Below are 17,133 nucleotides of genomic sequence, written 5' to 3' on the forward strand. Positions count from 1 at the left end.
CTGTAGTTAGCAGTCAAATGAAGAAGAAAACATTTAGTTGGCTGAAATGAAAAGATGCAGACATATAACCAAGGTGAATTGAGTCAGACCACGTATCAGTTGATGTGTGATCTAAAGTTTGCAAAGTCCACATTTTGAATAAACTGATTGTGCTACTTTGGCTGAGTCATGGAAGCCTTTCGTATGCATCTGAAATAATCCAGTGTTAGTCTGTTGTTTGAGATTTCTGTATTTTTCCTATATTTATTCTACTAGATGTTTCTTCACTGTGAAAAGACTTTTTTCCATCATAATTTTTTTTCCACTTTCAACAGCTGTGACAGAAAAAAAGCTCTTTCAGTCTCATCAGTGGGTGTAGCTGGTTTTACATTACACAAGTTACTAAACTCAAAGAAGAAACAGTGAGACACAGACATCATGCACACACATGCACATTTAGAACAAGCAGTATAGCAGCAGAAGCCAAATGACAAGGCCTAATGAGGGAACAAGGGACAGAGGGAATCAAAGAGTGACAAAGGACAGAGAGCAGTAAAGGGGGTGGAGAGGGTGAGGCTAATGAGAGGCTGTGCATAACCAGCATGCTACTGCCACTGCATGACCAAAGCTGTGATCAGAACCAGCTGAGCAGCAGGCAATGAAGGACCATGCATGTGTTTGTGCACGTGTGTGAATGAGATAGGAGAGGAAAGGAGGGAGCAGTGAGAGGGTTGTCCATTATCACACAACTCAAAAAAGAAACAGTGTTGGTGTTCTGTCGCACTGCCAGTTGGGTAAACTGGATGAATGCAGGAAGTGTGGAACTGTGGAGTGTGAGTTGTTAGACACTCATTAGTTTCTAAGCAGTGATGCCATTAGGACAAGGTGACAAGCAGAGGGAAATCGGCATTGGAACAGGGTTGATTGACTGCCAAATGAAATTAGAATTCATAGTAGCTTGAGGTGCAAACACCATTTCTTTGTTCAAATATTCCAAAAATAATAACAATAATGTCTTCTTCAACCAGTGGGAATTGCTCAGCAATAGGTATTTTGGCAAGCGGTGATGCAGTACTCAGTTCTAGTCATGAAATACACACCCATGGAAATAGTCAGTCCTCATGGTCAGGACTTGGTGGTAGTTGTGTTTCACACATTGGCAAACCTGAGATTTTCCACACCAAGCCTTTAAGTTACTAGGTCAAGGTTTCTGAAAATCTCCTGTGCATGTCACGGTGCTGGGTCTGACCCAGTGTTTTGTGTTTACTGGTTTATTTATATTCTTAGATTATTGTCATTTTTGGTTTTCTGCTTGTGTTTATTCTTAGTTCCTAGGATTTAGGTTTGTGTTATTTTTGCCTTCCCTTTGTTCCTCATTTAGTCACTCTTGTCTTCATGTTCCCTTTGTCTCCCCAGTTAATTTTCTTGTGGTCCGGCTTCAGTTCTAGTTTTCCACTGCTTCAGTCCTTAGTTCCCATGTTCAGGGTTTTTCTTTGTTTTTTTGTGAATTTTCCAGGAATATAGCTGCCGCTTTCAGTTAACCTCCCATGTTGTGAGTCCCCTGTTTGGGTCCTCATCCTGCCTGCCACACAGCAAATACATGACACAGCATCATGGATGCAAATGTTCTGAAAGGATCACCAAAGCTACTGTTGAAATGGTAGATTGGCACACTTCAAAGCAAGCATGTTTCTGTGATATTCCATCAGACAAATTGTTTGCACAATTACTTAAACACAAGCAATCAGCTTAAAGGCACATTATACAGAGCTGTAAAGGTGAAAAACATGTAATAAAAAAAACGATGTGAAATACGTTCAGATCTACCACTTCAATAAAATATCACCTAACTCCAATCCTAAACAAGTGGAAGTTAAGAGGCTGAGAGTTTCTATTCTGCTTTTTACACAGTTCATAATTATCTGGTCTTCAGTTCATCAGGTTATTGATCAAAGCTGGTTTGAAAACTATACTTAAAGTTTTTTTTCTCTGTCCATTTATGTTGTAAAGCTCTTATGCTATCTTTCTGATTCATGGCAAGGATTTCTGAGAGAGGAAAAAGTGCAGTTTGTGTTATTAGCTTTTAGGGTCAATTCACAATGATGTGCTTTATGAAAATCCATCTGTCTGCTGGCTCCATCACAGAGAACACTTGTGCTATTCGATGAGCTGTTTGCTTTGTTTATAATTCATGTCTTTGATCCTCTTTGCATCTCCATCATCCCTTCTCTAGTGAGAATGGGTGTGAAGTCATCATAACTTAGGTTATTACAAAATATTCTTGTTTGTCTTAATGTGCAAATGGAAACGTAACTCTCAGGGGATTATGCAAGATGGAGTGAAATATGCATCTATGTGAATAACTGGCTGGGTAGCTTGCCAATAACTTGGCTGGGTTTAGTAATATGGCATCATAATGCCAGGTCCTGAAGTGAGGCTGTGAAATGTCCATAGTGATGATGAAGTTGTGATTACGAAGCAGCCATGCAATTAAAGTTGTTTCCCTCTGTCACTTTGATACAGATTTTCCCTCACAGTGCAAAGCACAAAATTAACTTTTTTAAGAAGATAAAAATGCGCTTCGCTCAGGAACACAAGGTTTTCTCTGTGCATGTGCTGATGGTAATTGTAACTAGTTGACATTGTATTCCTCCTACTGGATGAAAATTAGTTAGCTCTTCTGTGCAGTGGGATTGGGTAGTTGCAAGACTAACATACTTTTTAGAGTTATAAAATACATATAGCTTTCTATTCATCTTGGCACTTTCTAATATACCTTACAACCAAGTACCCCAGCCCTTATCTAACCAGTATCCTGAACAAAACTTAAAGGTCTCAGCAGGATACAAAAATGTCCTCTAGCTGACAGACTTAGGTCATGCCACCCCTTCAAAATCCTGTAGACTCTGTCACTACCAGTATCTCCATGGTTGGTGTTTCAAGGGATCAAACACCACAGGACATCTTGTGTGTAACAGGGAAGTGCAGGTGGCATTTTCTTCATGGACATCATATTATGCCTGGGAGGAGAATACGCAAGTCAGTCCGGCTCCTCTCTGTCTAACTGATCAGTTTTGTTGTGGCTAAAAACACATGAGTGAATCACGCTGTTGGGATACGGTTGAGTGCAGTTACAACAGAAAAATAAAAATAATTTATTTCGATCAGTAATCATATTGTTGATCACAACTTTAGTTTCAAGCTATGCCTTCGTGGAAACTCTAGTGCAGGGGTGCCCAATCCCAGTCCTCGAGAGCTACCGTCCTACAGCTTTTAGATGCATCCTTGGTCAGACACACCTGAATCAAATGAATGGCTTGTTATCAGGCCTTTGCCAAACTTGATGGCATGCTGAGGAGGTAATCAAACCATTTGATTCAGCTGTGTTGGAGTAGGGATGCATCTAAAAGCTGCAGGACAGTAGCTCTTGAGGACTGGGATTGGGCACCCCTGCTCTAGTGCAATGAGACCTTGCTGTAGAGCAACAAGCAGCTTACCTACTGTGAAGCTTAAATCTGCACTTTTATGAAGATGAAATTCTGATGTTACTGTCATTATTTTGCAGACAGCGAACAAAAGCAGAGTCTCACAGTCTCACTCATTACCTCGCCAAAGCTCCCAACTCTATGAGGTGAATTAGAGCAAACTGCAGTGCAAATATCTTTTTGTAATGAGTTGTAATAACAAGGACCCTGCTGCTTCATTACAATGGCAGGAGAGAGGAGATGAGAGATCCAGAGACATAGCAGGTGAGAGAGTGATATGAAGGGAAGTTTTATCTTTTCTTTCCCTCTGACTGAATCCTATTTTCTTGTTTTCAGTTAATTGAAACTCAAAGGATGAAACTCTGCGATGCATGCTGAATATGAAGGCACATCATGATTATCATTTGCAGACAATTATTCCCTCTTTTACCATCTTCTCACCTTAACCACAGCACGCATACAAACAAAGTTCCTTGTTGTCTTACAAATGACTTGAGAGTGTAAAATTGTTCTAATTTTTAAATGCCAGCTTTAGCTAGCAACTCCTAACAATGTTCTAATATCCAGTTATGTTTAAATATAATTTAAATTTGTGATGCACTGCAGCCTGAAATAGTTATGTGTGCCTATGCCAAGAGGCACACATATTACTATTCCTCGGATTTATTATTATTATGTGTGCCTATGCCAAGAGGCACACATATTACTATTCGTCGGATTTATTATGTGTGCCTATGCCAAGAGGCACACATATTACTATTCGTCGGATTTATTATTATTATGTGTGCCTATGCCAAGAGGCACACATATTACTATTCCTCGGATTTATTATTCTTCTTATTATTATGTGTGCCTATGCCAAGAGGCACACATATTACTATTCCTCGGATTTATTATGTGTGCCTATGCCAAGAGGCACACATATTACTATTCGTCGGATTTATTATTATTATTATTATGTGTGCCTATGCCAAGAGGCACACATATTACTATTCGTCGGATTTATTATTATTATTATTATTATTATTCTCCAGTTTCCGCCTGAAATTTTGCAGCGAATCTCGCCCCGCAGTTTTGAGACAAGCTTCATATATGTTACCTCATTTTGTGCGGCCGGATGTGGAATGGTGTGCTATGACTTTTGGTGTTTATGAATTTTATAGTTTTTTAAATATTAATATTTTAGTGAAAATTTTCCCGCGCTCCTCTGCCGAACAGTTTTGACATTAGGGTTACATATGTTAGATCATTTTGTGCGGCTGGAGCTGGACTATTATGTCATGACTTTTGGTGTTTATGACTTTTATAGTTTTTAAATATTAATATTTTAGTGCAAATTTAGGCCAATTCATCTTTTGGCGCCAAATAAACAGACTTCATTTGTGGTGTGTTGGCGCCATCTTTTGGTCCCATTGAAACAAATTTCAAACTTCATTTGTGGTGTGTTGGCTCTCTCTAGTGGTATGCCGGGAGTGGTACAGCCTGTCTACCCTTATTTGGATACCGTAATGATGACAATATTAATGGCGCGCACAGCCTCGCTGCTTTCAGGAACCATTGGAGGTTTTAAGGTTGCGCGAACCATTGAATAGTTACGGTAAACACAATGGCTTCTATGCTTGGTGGAAAACTCCATATCCCACAATTCATAGCACACCTCTGCCGAGTTAAACAATGGCGGCCACCACTTCGTTTTATATGTCTTTTATTAGTGTTTCTAGGTCACAAAATAAACTTTTAAGATATTTTCAGGCGAGAATGTAGGTGTGTAAACTTCAAATATCTGCTTGTTTTATCAAGACATCCCATATTAGCGACAATGCTCTGACGACCTCGGTCCTGCCTGACAGCTAGCCGGCTACCTAGCTAGCTGCCGACTTGGCTGCAAATGGACAGCGAGGGACTCTCTCTCCTTTCACCTCCCGGTCTCTCGCAAATGCTCGCACAGAATCGGAGTTACAGCTGGATGTGGAAAAAATAACTGAGTTGTTTGGTGGTGCTATAATGCGGAGCTACAACAGTGGGCAGCTATCCACGGTGTATGACAGAAAGGACATGCCGCGACCGCCCGATCGACCGGTGTTTGCTAATGCGGAGGTCAATCGTGGATCAGGGAAAGCGAAGGCAGGAGCGTGAGGTGAACTGAATTTCAGCTAAGTTATGACCTGCACTCTATTTGGGTCAGATATAAACCGAGTTTAGGTGTAGTTTATTTAGCAGCAGTTCTCTTATGTGTTGCTGATAGCCGGCTAGCTAGCTAGCGTCGATAGCATAGTTAGCTAGCGTCGGTAGCGACCCTTCGTGAAAAAGCACCCAGGCTTGGCTTATATTGAGGCGGGTGAAACTCGTGTCAGCATCCGGTCGCTCGCCGACAGTATGTGTTTTAGCTGGACTTATTTTTCGTTTATATGGGCCGATGATGCTGGAAACCAAAGGCAGGAGCGTGAGGTGAACTGAATTTCAGGTAAGAAGTTATGAACTGCACTCTATTTGGGTCAGATATAAACCGAGTTTAGGTGTAATTTATTTTCGTTGACCTTTTACAATCGTACTGCCACGGGAGTTTATATACAGCTGTGTGGGCACTAAGTTACTGACGTTGGACTTTATTTTATTCATTAGGGTTAGTTCATAGAGTTGCCGTGCCGTACAAACGGAATCGTCCCACATTCAGAGAAAACATTATGATTTATTCTGTCGTTACGAAGCCTCCGCTGTCATTCTCTCGCGTGTTGAAACGTCAATCATGAAACTGATCAATGATCGGCTGTTCGCTCTTATTTATCGCGGTAAACAACAGGAGCACGTTTAAGCTTGATCAGCTGTTGTTAGAATTCTTTTGATTTTAATTTCTAGTATCAGCTGATGTTTGCTGGAGCATGAAGATGAAATCAGGAGATGTCCTTACTGAATCATCAGAGCTGAACTGGTGATGGAGAAACAGGTTTACACTTTAGGTGACATGAATGAGTTGAAGGGAAGTTATGAGTTGTTTCTGAGAGACAAAGACCAAGCTCCTTTTTTGTGTAGCTGACAGCTGGTAACTGTGAAGGGGCGGATCTAGCAAAGCTTTTAGGGGGGGGGCAGCTAGGGCATTAACAGAGAAAGGTGGACACAAAGATATACTTTTCTTTCTTACTCTCATATAAAATATTTAGCTTTTATTAAATAGTTATCTGAATCTCACAACCAAAGTTTGTATAATAATACACAAGATTGGCTGTAGACCATTGTTCATAATTCAGAACACTGTGTAAAAATAACAAAAAACAAAAAGTGAATGCATGTGTGAAAAGTGGTCCATAATGTAATGCTTCAAAGCGTGTTCATGGAAACATTGTCGGGTCTGCCGTGGTACAATGGGACTTCTGCTCATGAACCTGTGTGCACAGCGTCTGCAAATCGGCGCTGTAATGAAGTAACTTCATCTTTACACAAAACTGTAAGCTGTCATCTGTGAAGCGTGAGCGGTGTTTGTTTTACCATAGTTCATGGTGGAGAATGGCTGCTCTTCTGAGTTTTGCTCTCTGTAGCCGTATGAATGGCAACTACAGTGATTAGCAGCGGCATAGGCACACACATAAAATTTCTTCTGAAATTTTCGCTTTCTAGTTATTATTATTATTATTCTCCAGTTTCCGCCTGAAATTTTGCAGCCAATCTCGCCCCGCAGTTTTGAGACAAGCTTCATATATGTTACCTCATTTTGTGCGGCCGGATGTGGAATGGTGTGCTATGACTTTTGGTGTTTATGAATTTTATAGTTTTTTAAATATTAATATTTTAGTGCAAATTTAGGCCAATTCATCTTTTGGCGCCAAATAAACAGACTTCATTTGTGGTGTGTTGGCGCCATCTTTTGGTCCCATTGAAACAAATTTCAAACTTCATTTGTGGTGTGTTGGCTCTCTCTAGTGGTATGCCGGGAGTGGTACAGCCTGTCTACCCTTGTTTGGATACCGTAATGACGACAATATCAATGGCGCGCACAGCCTTGCTGCTTTCAGGAACCATTGGAGGTTTTAAGGTTGCGCGAACCATTGAATAGTTACGGTAAACACAATGGCTTCTATGCTTGGTGGAAAACTCCATATCCCACAATTCATAGCACACCTCTGCCGAGTTAAACAATGGCGGCCACCACTTCGTTTTATATGTCTTTTATTAGTGTTTCTAGGTCACAAAATAAACTTTTAAGATATTTTCAGGCGAGAATGTAGGTGTGTAAACTTCAAATATCTGCTTGTTTTATCAAGACATCCCATATTAGCGACAATGCTCTGACGACCTCGGTCCTGCCTGACAGCTAGCCCGGCTACCCAGCTAGCTGCCGCGACTTGGCTGCAAATGGACAGCGAGGGACTCTCTCTCCTTTCACCTCCCGGTCTCTCGCAAATGCTCGCACAGAATCGGAGTTACAGCTGGATGTGGAAAAAATAACTGAGTTGTTTGGTGGTGCTATAATGCGGAGCTACAACAGTGGGCAGCTATCCACGGTGTATGACAGAAAGGACATGCCGCGACCGCCGATCGACCGGTGTTTGCTAACGCGGAGGTCAATCGTGGATCAGGAAAGCGAAGGCAGGAGCGTGAGGTGAACTGAATTTCAGGTAAGAAGTTATGACCTGCACTCTATTTGGGTCAGATATAAACCGAGTTTAGGTGTAGTTTATTTAGCAGCAGTTCTCTTATGTGTTGCTGATAGTCGGCTAGCTAGCTAGCACCGCTAGCATAGTTAGCTCGCGCCGCTAGCGACCCTTCGTGAAAAAGCACCCAGGCTTGGCTTATATTGAGGCGGGTGAAACTCGTGTCAGCACCCGGTCGCTCGCCGACAGTATGTGTTTTAGCTGGACTTATTTTTCGTTTATATGGGCCGATGATGCTGGAAACCGAAGGCAGGAGCGTGCCGTACAAACGGAATCGTCCCACATTCAGAGAAAACATTATGATTTATTCTGTCGTTACGAAGCCTCCCTGTCATTCTCTCGCGTGTTGAAACGTCAATCATGAAACTGATCAATGATCGGCTGTTCGCTCTTATTTATCGCGCTAAACAACAGCAGCACGTTTAAGCTTGATCAGCTGTTGTTAGAATTCTTTTGATTTTAATTTCTAGTATCAGCTGATGTTTGCTGGAGCATGAAGATGAAATCAGGAGATGTCCTTACTGAATCATCAGAGCTGAACTGGTGATGGAGAAACAGGTTTACACTTTAGGTGACATGAATGAGTTGAAGGAAGTTATGAGTTGTTTCTGAGAGACAAAGACCAAGCTCCTTTTTGTGTAGCTGACAGCTGGTAACTGTGCAGGGGCAGATCTAGCAAAGCTTTTGGGGGAGCTAGGGCATTAACAGAGAAAGGTGGACACAAAGATATACTTTTCTTTCTTACTCTCATATAAAATATTTAGCTTTTATTAAATAGTTATCTGAATCTCACAACCAAAGTTTGTATAATAATACACAGGATTGGCTGTAGACCATTGTTCATAATTCAGAACACTGTGTAAAAATAACAAAAAACAAAAAGTGAATGCATGTGTGAAAAGTGGTCTATAATGTAATGCTTCAAAGTGTGTTCATGCAAACATTGTCGGGTCTGCCGTGGTACAATGGGACTTCTGCTCATGAACCTGTGTGCACAGCGTCTGCAAATCGGTGCTGTACAAAGTAACTTCATCTTTACACAAAACTGTAAGCTGTCATCTGTGAAGCGTGAGCGGTGTTTGTTTTTACCATAGTTCATGGTGGAGAATGGCTGCTCTGCTGAGTTTTGCTATCTGTAGCTGTATGAATGGCAAACTACACTGATTACCAGCGGCATAGGCACACATAAAATTTCTTCTGAAATTTTCCCTTTCTAGTTATTATTATTATTATTATTATTATTATTCTCCAGTTTCCGCCTGAAATTTTGCAGCGAATCTCGCCCCGCAGTTTTGAGACAAGCTTCATATATGTTACCTCATTTTGTGCGGCTGGATCAGGAATGGTGTGCTATGACTTTTGGTGTTTATGACTATTATAGTTTTTTAAATATTAATATTTTAGTGAAAATTTTCCCGCGCTTCTCTGCCAAACAGTTTTGAAAATAGGGTTACATATGTTAGATCATTTTGTGCGGCTGGAGCTGGACTAGTATGGTATACACTTTTGGTGTTTATGACTTTTATAGTTTTTGAAATATTTAGATTTTAGTGCAAATTTAGGCCAATTCATCTTTTGGCGCCAAATAAACAGACTTCATTTGTGGTGTGTTGGCGCCATCTTTTGGTCCCATTGAAACAAATTTCAAACTTCATTTGTGGTGTGTTGGCTCTCTCTAGTGGTATGCCGGGAGTGGTACAGCCTGTCTACCCTTATTTGGATACCGTAATGACGACAATATCAATGGCGCGCACAGCCTCGCTGCTTTCAGGAACCATTGAGGTTTTAAGGTTGCGCGAACCATTGAATAGTTACGGTAAACACAATGGCTTCTATGCTTGGTGGAAAACTCCATATCCCACAATTCATAGCACCCTCTGCCGAGTCAAACAATGGCGGACACCACTTCGTTTTAAACGTCTTTTATTCTTGTTTCTAGGTCACAAAATAAACTTTTAAGATATTTTCAGGCGAGAATGTAGGTGTGTAAACTTCAAATATCTGCTCGTTTTATCAGGACATCCCATATTAGCGACAATTCTCTTACGTGTTGCTGATAGCCGGCTAGCTTAGCTTAGCTAGTGCCACTAGCGACCCTTTCGTGAAAAACCACCCAGGCTTGGCTGATAGTGAGGTGGCTAAAATTTGTTTAATCGCCCGATCGCTCGGCAAGGGTCTGTGTCTTAGCTGGACTTATTTTTCGTTTATATGGGCCGATGATGCTGGTCGATGTGGAAAAAATAACTGAGTTGTTTGGTGGTGGAGCTACAACAGAGGGCAGCTATCCACCGGTGTGTGACAGAAAGGACATGCCGCGAACGAGACATAAAGGCGGTGAGGCTACCGCCGATCGACCGGTGTTTGCTAACGCGGAGGTCAATCGTGGATCAGGGAAAGCGAAGGCAGGGCGTGAGGTGAACTGAATTTCAGGTAAGAAGTTATGACCTGCACTCTATTTGGGTCAGATATAAACCGAGTTTAGGTGTAGTTTATGTTCGTTGTGCTGACTTTTCAATCACTTACAATAACTCGTACTGCGTGCTAGCTAGCACTACGGGAGTTTATATACAGCTGTGTGCGCGCTAAGTTACTGACGTTGGACTTTATTTTATTCATAATGGTTAGTTCGTAGAGTTGCCGTACAAGCGGAATCGTGCCACATTCAGAGAAAATATTAAGATTTATTCTGTCTTTGAAGCCTCCCTGTCATTCTCTGCCTGTTGCAACTTCAATCATGAAACTGATCAATGATCGGCTTTTCGCTCTTGTTTGTTTATTGCGCTAAACAACAGCAGCACGTTTAAGCTTGATCAGCTGTTGTTAGAATTCATTTGATTTTAATTTCTAGTATCAGCTGATGTTTGCTGGAGCCACAGCTGTAGAAGCGGCTGGTCGAAACCAGGAGATGACCTTACTGAATCATCAGAGCTGAACTGGTGATGGAGAAACAGGTTTAACTTTTTTTTAGGTGATATGAATGAGTTGAAGGGAAGTTATAAACTGTTTCTGAGAGAAATAAACACCAAGCTCCTTTTTTTTTTAGCTGACAGCTGGTAACTGTGCAGGGGCGGATCTAGCAAAGCTTTTGCCAGGGGGCCAGGTAGGGCATCTTACAACCAAAGTTTGTATAATAATACACAAGATTGGCTGTAGACCATTGTTAATCATTCAGAACACTGTGTAAAAATAACAAAAACAAAAAGTGAATGCAAAAGTGCATAAATATTTATTTTACGTGTTTGATGTGTGTGGCGGGCGTGGTCTGCAGTGCCGCTGCAGGGAGGTGGACCCACCTGAGCGGCATCTGCAATCACGCCTCTCTGGCGTAGTCTGTGCTCTCTCGGCTGTTTTTGGGTGTGTGTCGGGCTGTGAGTTGAAAAGCTACAGCCGGCTGTGTGGGTACACCAACCATGTGTGAAAAGTGGTCCATAACATAATGCTTCAAAGCGTGTTCATGCAAACATTGTCGGATCTGCCGTGGTACAATGGGACTTCTGCTCATGAACCTGTGTGCACAGCGTCTGCAAATCGGCGCTGTACGAAGTAACTTCATCTTTACACAAAACTGTAAGCTGTTATCTGTGAAGCGTGAGCGGTGTTTGTTTTTACCATAGTTCATGGTGGAGAATGGGTGCTCTTCTGAGTTTTGCTCTCTGTAGCTGTATGAATGGCAAACTACACTGAATAGCAGCGGCATAGGCACACATAAAATTTCTTCTGAAATTTTCGCTTTCTAGTTATTCTTATTATGTGTGCCTATGCCAAGAGGCACACATATTACTGTTCCTCGGATTTATTGTTCTTATTATTATTATTTTCCTTTTTCCGCCTGAAATTTTGCAGCGTATCTCGCCCCGCAGTTTTGAGACAAGCTTCATATATGTTACCTCATTTTGTGCGGCTGGATCTGGAATGGTGTGCTATGACTTTTGGTGTTTATGACTTTTATAGTTTTTTTAATATTAATATTTTAGTGAAAATATTCCCGCGCTCCTCTGCCAAACAGTTTTGACAATAGGGTTACATATGTTACATCATTTTGTGCGGCTGAAGCTGGACTAGTATGGTGTGACTTTTGGTGTTTATGACTTTTATAGTTTTTGAAATATTTAGATTTTAGTGCAAATTTAGGCCAATTCATCTTTTGGCGCCAAATAAACAGACTTCATTTGTGGTGTGTTGGCGCCATCTTTTGGTCCCATTGAAACAAATTTCAAACTTCATTTGTGGTGTGTTGGCTCTCTCTAGTGGTATGCCGGGAGTGGTACAGCCTGTCTACCCTTGTTTGGATACCGTAATGATGACAATATCAATGGCGCGCACAGCCTCGCTGCTTTCAGGAACCATTGAGGTTTTAAGGTTGCGCGTGAACCATTGAATAGTTACGGTAAACACAATGGCTTCTATGCTTGGTGGAAAACTCCATATCCCACAATTCATAGCACACCTCTGCCGAGTTAAACAATGGCGGCCACCACTTCGTTTTATATGTCTTTTATTAGTGTTTCTAGGTCACAAAATAAACTTTTAAGATATTTTCAGGCGAGAATGTAGGTGTGTAAACTTCAAATATCTGCTTGTTTTATCAAGACATCCCATATTAGCGACAATGCTCTGACGACATCGGTCCTGCCTGACAGCTAGCCGGCTACCTAGCTAGCTGCCGACTTGGCTGCAAATGGACAGCGAGGGACACTCTCTTTCGTTTCACCTCCCGGTCTCTCGCAAATGCTCGCACAGAATCGGAGTTACAGCTGGATGTGGAAAAAATAACTGAGTTGTTTGGTGGTGCTATAACGCGGAGCTACAACAGTGGGCAGCTATCCACCGGTGTATGACAGAAAGGACATGCCGCGACCGCCGATCGACCGGTGTTTGCTAACGCGGAGGTCAATCGTGGATCAGGGAAAGCGAAGGCAGGAGCGTGAGGTGAACTGAATTTCAGGTAAGAAGTTATGACCTGCACTCTATTTGGGTCAGATATAAACCGAGTTTAGGTGTAGTTTGTTTTCATTGTGCTGACTTTTTACAATCGTACTGCGTGCTAGCTAGCACGACGGGAGTTTGTATACAGCTGTGTGCGCGCTAAGTTACTGACGTTGGACTTTATTTTATTCATAAGGGTTCGTTCGTAGAGTTGCCGTACAAACGGAATCGTGCCACATTCAGAGAAAATATTACGATTTATTCTGTCGTTCTGAAGCCTCCCTGTCATTCTCTGCCTGTTGCAACTTCAATCATGAAACTGATCAATGATCGGCTTTTTCGCTCTTGTTTGTTTATCGCCTAAACAACAGCTGCACGTTTAAGCTTGATCAGCTGTTGTTAGAATTCATTTGCTTCTAATTTCTAGTATCAGCTGATGTCGATGTGGAAAAAATAACTGAGTTGTTTGGTGGTGGAGCTACAACAGAGGGCAGCTATCCACCGGTGTGTGACAGAAAGGACATGCCGCGAACGAGACATAAAAGGCGGTGAGGCTACCGTCGATCGACCGGTGTTTGCTAACGCGGAGGTCAATCGTGGATCAGGAAAGCGAAGGCAGGGCGTGAGGTGAACTGAATTTCAGGTAAGAAGTTATGACCTGCACTCTATTTGGGTCAGATATAAACCGAGTTTAGGTGTAGTTTATTTTCGTTGTGCTGACTTTTTCAATCACTTACAATAACTTGTACTGCGTGCTAGCTAGCACGAGGGAGTTTGTATACAGCTGTGTGCGCGCTAAGTTACCGATTTTACCGATGTTGAACTTTATGACAGCCTCCCCTGTCATTCTCTCGCCTGTTGAAACTTCAGTCATGAAACTGATCAATGATCGGCGTTTCTCTCTTGTTTGTTTATCGCGCAAAACAACAGCAGCACGTTTAAGCTTGATCAGCTGTTGTTAGAATTCATTTGCTTTTAATTTCTGGTATCAGCTGATGTTTGCTGGAGCCACAGCTGTAAAAACGGCAGATGTCCTTACTGAATCATCAGAGCTGAACTGGTGATGGAGAAACAGGTTTACTCTTTAGGTGACATGAATAAGTTGAAGGAAGTTATGAACTATTTTTGAGAGACAAATACAGGGAGTGCAGAATTATTAGGCAAGTTGTATTTTGAGGAATAATTTTATTATTGAACAACAACCATGTTCTCAATGAACCCAAAAACTCATTAATATCAAAGCTGAAAGTTTTTGGAAGTAGTTTTAGTTTTAGCTATTTTAGGGGATATCTGTGTGTGCAGGTGACTATTACTGTGCATAATTATTAGGCAACTTAACAAAAACAAATATATACCCATTTCAATTATTTATTTTACCAGTGAAACCAATATAACATCTCCACATTCACAAATATACATTTCTGACATTCAAAAACAAAACAAAAACAAATCAGCGACCAATATAGCCACCTTTCTTTGCAAGGACACTCAAAAGCCTGCCATCCATGGATTCTGTCAGTGTTTTGATCTGTTCACCATCAACATTGCGTGCAGCAGCAACCACAGCCTCCCAGACACTGTTCAGAGAGGTGTACTGTTTTCCCTCCTTGTAAATCTCACATTTGATGATGGACCACAGGTTCTCAATGGGGTTCAGATCAGGTGAACAAGGAGGCCATGTCATTAGTTTTCTTCTTTTATACCCTTTCTTGCCAGCCACGCTGTGGAGTACTTGGACGCGCGTGTGATGGAGCATTGTCCTGCATGAAAATCATGTTTTTCTTGAAGGATGCAGACTTCTTCCTGTACCACTGCTTGAAGAAGGTGTCTTCCAGAAACTGGCAGTAGGACTGGGAGTTGAGCTTGACTCCATCCTCAACCCGAAAAGGCCCCACAAGCTCATCTTTGATGATACCAGCCCAAACCAGTACTCCACCTCCACCTTGCTGGCGTCTGAGTCGGACTGGAGCTCTCTGCCCTTTACCAATCCAGCCACGGGCCCATCCATCTGGCCCATCAAGACTCACTCTCATTTCATCAGTCCATAAAACCTTAGAAAAATCAGTCTTGAGATATTTCTTGGCCCAGTCTTGACGTTTCAGCTTGTGTGTCTTGTTCAGTGGTGGTCGTCTTTCAGCCTTTCTTACCTTGGCCATGTCTCTGAGTATTGCACACCTTGTGCTTTTGGGCACTCCAGTGATGTTGCAGCTCTGAAATATGGCCAAACTGGTGGCAAGTGGCATCTTGGCAGCTGCACGCTTGACTTTTCTCAGTTCATGGGCAGTTATTTTGCGCCTTGGTTTTTCCACACGCTTCTTGCGACCCTGTTGACTATTTTGAATGAAACGCTTGATTGTTCGATGATCACGCTTCAGAAGCTTTGCAATTTTAAGACTGCTGCATCCCTCTGCAAGATATCTCACTATTTTTGACTTTTCTGAGCCTGTCAAGTCCTTCTTTTGACCCATTTTGCCAAAGGAAAAGAAGTTGCCTAATAATTATGCACACCTGATATAGGGTGTTGATGTCATTAGACCACACCCCTTCTCATTACAGAGATGCACATCACCTAATATGCTTAATTGGTAGTAGGCTTTCGAGCCTATACAGCTTGGAGTAAGACAACATGCATGAAGAGGATGATGTGGACAAAATACTCATTTGCCTAATAATTCTGCACTCCTGTAAACACCAAGCTCCTTTTTTTTGTGTAGCTGACAGCTGGTAACTGTGCAGGGGCGGATCTAGCAAAGCTTTTGCCAGGGGCCAGGTAGGGCATTAACAGAGAAAGGTGGACATAAAGATATACTTTTCTTTCTTACTCTCATATAAAATATTTAGCTTTTATTAAATGCTTATCCGAATCTTACAACCAAAGTTTGTATAATAATACACAAGATTGGCTGTAGACCATTGTTCATCATTCAGAACACTGTGTAAAAATAACAAAAACAAAAAGTGAATGCAAAAGTGCATATATATTTATTTTATGTGTTTGATGTGTGTTTCGGGCGTGGTCTGCAGTGCCGCTGCAGGGGAGGTGGACCCACGGGTGTAAAGTCTGTGCTCTCTTGGCTGTTTTTGGGTGTGTGTTGGGCTATGAGTTGAAAAGCTACAGCTGCCTGTGTGGGTACACCAACCATGTGTGAAAAGTGGTCCATAACATAATGCTTCAAAGCGTGTTCATGCAAACATTGTTGGGTCTGCCGTGGTACAATGGGACTTCTGCTCATGAACCTGTGTGCACAGCGTCTGCAAATCGGGGCTGTACAAAGTCACTTCATCTTTACCCAAAACTGTAAGCTGTCATCTGTGAGGGCGAGCGGTGTTTGTTTTATCATAATTCATGGTGGAGAATGGCTGCTCTGCTGAGTTTTGCTCTCTGTAGCTGTATGAATGGCAAACTACACTGATTACCAGCGGCATAGGCACACATAAAATTTCTTCTGAAATTTTCGCTTTCTAGTTATTCTTATTATTATTTTCCTTTTTCCGCCTGAAATTTTGCAGTGTATCTCGACCCGCAGTTTTGAGACAAGCTTCATATATGTTACCTCATTTTGTGCGGCCGGATCTGGAATGGTGTGCTATGACTTTTGGTGTTTATGAATATTATAGTTTTTAAATATTAATATTTTAGTGAAAATTTTCCAGCGCTCCTCTGCCAAACAGTTTTGACATTAGGGTTACATATGTTAGATCATTTTGTGCGACTGGAGCTGGACTATTATGTCATGACTTTTGGTGTTTATGACTTTTATAGTTTTTAAATATTACTATTTTAGTGCAAATTTAGGCCAATTCATCTTTTGGCGCCAAATAAACAGACTTCATTTGTGGTGTGTTGGCGCCATCTTTTTGGTCCCATTGAAACAAATTTCAAACTTCATTTGTGGTGTGTTGGCTCTCTCTAGTGGTATGCGGGAGTGGTACAGCCTGTCTACCCTTATTTGGATACCGTAATGACGACAATATCAATGGCGCGCACAGCCTCGCTGCTTTCAGGAACCATTGGAGGTTTTAAGGTTGCGCGAACCATTGAATAGTTACGGTAAACACAATGGCTTCTATGCTTGGTGGAAAACTCCATATCCCAC

This window comes from Oreochromis aureus, linkage group 2 (genome assembly GCF_013358895.1).
Source record: "Oreochromis aureus strain Israel breed Guangdong linkage group 2, ZZ_aureus, whole genome shotgun sequence".
Taxonomy (NCBI): Eukaryota; Metazoa; Chordata; class Actinopteri; order Cichliformes; family Cichlidae; genus Oreochromis; species Oreochromis aureus.